General features: G+C 65.2%; 1 protein-coding gene across 1 annotated transcript in view; it reads right to left on the bottom strand.

Annotated features, from left to right (window-relative positions):
• Positions 1-2,456, bottom strand: part of SRCIN1 (SRC kinase signaling inhibitor 1) — a 68,534-nt gene that overhangs the window by 62,154 nt on the left and 3,924 nt on the right. The window lies entirely within an intron of this gene.

Here is a 2,456-nt window from a genome sequence, read left to right as displayed (position 1 = left end):
CGGGACGGGGCCTTCCCGCCGCCCCCAGCCCCATGCCTGCTGCCCGGCAGCCCCAAGGCATCACCCCCCACCCCAAAAAGCAGATTTTGGGGGGCTCGAGCCGCCTGAGCCCACGTCACACAGCCCTGGGCTGGTCCCGTGCCCGCGCTGAGCCCACGGGCTGTCTTTGCCGCCGCTAACTAGTTTGGCAACCTGCAGCATGTGTGTTGCAGGGAGTCACCGCGTTAAGGCTTTCCTTTTTCGCTCACCGTTTAACCTTGATCCATTATTCATCTCCCTCCTTGTCCGTTTCCCCCGCCCCCCCCCGGCCTTCCTTCCCAAGCTCCTCTTAAGCAAATCATAGAGGGTTTCTTCCTTTTCCCTTAATTATTTATCAGCTCAACATATTAGCTTTATAACAACTGATTGCGTTATTAATGTGAGACAGGACTCCAGCGCGTGCTACAGACATAACTCCTCCGCTCAAGGTCATACCCGGGATTTGCCGTGAGCCAGGCGGGGACACAGCGCTCTCCGCCAATGCCGCGGGGACACCCTCACCCCTCCAAAAGCTCCATTCCCCCTTTCCCGCTCCAAACCCCAACCGCTCCAGCTCCCTTCCCGCACGGCTCCATCACCACGCCTGACCTCAGCCAGGGGGACCGTCACCCCCGTACCCAGAAGACGGCGGCAGAATTTGAGGGAGGGGTGAAGCTCCCGGTCCCTCCCCAGCCCCGCGTCAGCCGGGTCCCCGTGTCACCGCTGCACAGGTCGTGGCGGCGCATCTGCCACGTGCCAAACGCCCCGAGATCCCCCAGGGCAAGCGCCACGGGAGAGATGTCAGAGGAACCACCTCGGTCCTTCTGCAGTGTGGGGCAGAGGGCATCGTCCCGGAGTCCCCGGGCACCACCGGCTGAGGACCCTCTGCGAAACACCGGCACCGACGGCAAACACAGCCGGAGCGGTTTCTCCGGTACCACCGTGCTGAGCCCCCAGAGCTGCCTTCCCACAGCTCCCCTCACCTAACAGCCCCCCATAACACGCACTTCTCGCCCGGGGTTCGCTGCTACCAGGCAAAAAACTCCTTCCTGCCCTTGGCCGGCCGCTCAAGCGCTTGCTCCACGACGGCAAAGCAACGGAGTCGCACTGGGGGGACCGCATCCAGCACCCGGCACCCATCCCAGCCCCGGCATTGGCGGTGCCTGGGCGCATCCTTGGAGCTCTCGGCTCCGGGGTGGAGGAGAGGGGGAGTGGGACCCCCGGGCACCCCTCGGGCACGGGCACAGTGCCCAGCGCGGCCCGTTCCCATCAAATCCGCCCCTCTGCAGTGCCGGATGCTGAGTGCCGCCAGGACTCCCGGCATCATTGCGTCCCACGGGAACAGCGAACCCAGGAAGGCTGCAAAAGCGGGGTGAGGGGCACCCCGAAAGCCCCTGACCGGGGGGAGAGGCAGCAAAGAGGGCTGAGCCGGAGCAAGGGGCAGGGATGGGGGCTCGGGGGGTGCGAGAGGGGCTGGATCCCTGCAGCGGCCTCTCCGGGGCCTCCACCGGCTCCGGCTCCAGCGGCCCTGGCTCCTTCCCACCTTCTTCCTCCTCCTCTTGCCGAGCTGTGCATCAGCATGCAGCTCCCCGCTCCCTAATTACATGCTCCGGGAGCGGAACGCGCCAGCTCGCTGTCTCTCCGCCGACTACTAAAAAGGACGATTTGAAAAGCCCTGCACAATCTGCAGAGGGGTCAGAGCAAAGCTGGATGCTGTCGAGGGCTCTTGCACCCCCCGCCTGCGCCGCATCCGCTCCCCCATCCCTCAGCGGGCTCCAGAGCAAGAGTGGGGGGACATCCCCAACACCACGAACCCCATCATCCATCAACCCCACCGAGGCGAGAGGAGGAAAAGCCGCGGCAGACACGCGTGTACCTGTCCCCACATGGACCACCTTCTCCAGACCCCAGCCTGGAGCGGGCAGAGAGCATCCGATAAGGGAACAGCCAACAACCGGGGTACGGGCGCTCCCTCAGAAAGGGACTTTAAACCCCCCACGATCATTCTTCCCTGGCGCCATGCATGGAAAGGGGGTGTTAATCCTCCCCCCTGACCTCGCCCCAAGGGGATAATCACATCCTGCCCCCCGAAATCCCCCCACCGAGTCGCTTCTCTTCCTCCCATGCAGGGACCGTGCACGGATGCTGGAGCGGCGGTACCCACGCACGGGCTGCCCCGCTGCCGGCGATGGCACCGGCAGATCCCCGGACAGTCCAGCCCGGGGCTGCTTCCAAGTATGTCTCCCGGGTGGGCGAGCCAGTGGCCGGAGCCCACCCAGTGTCCCCATCTCGGCACTGCCCCAGCCCAGCCAAGCAGGGTGTCCCTCCGGGACGCATCCCCACACACAGGGACCATCCCGTGGCTTACCCGCGGGCGCAGGACAGCTTCCACGGTGGCCCGCGGAGCTGACGCCGCTTCCCCTCAGCGGCAACAAGAA

The sequence above is a fragment of the Charadrius vociferus genome, unplaced genomic scaffold, assembly GCF_000708025.1.
Source record: "Charadrius vociferus isolate BGI_N301 unplaced genomic scaffold, ASM70802v2 scaffold1070, whole genome shotgun sequence".
Classification (NCBI taxonomy): domain Eukaryota; kingdom Metazoa; phylum Chordata; class Aves; order Charadriiformes; family Charadriidae; genus Charadrius; species Charadrius vociferus.
The sequence above is the reverse complement of the archived record's forward strand: the minus strand, read 5'-3'. Positions and strand labels throughout refer to the sequence as shown.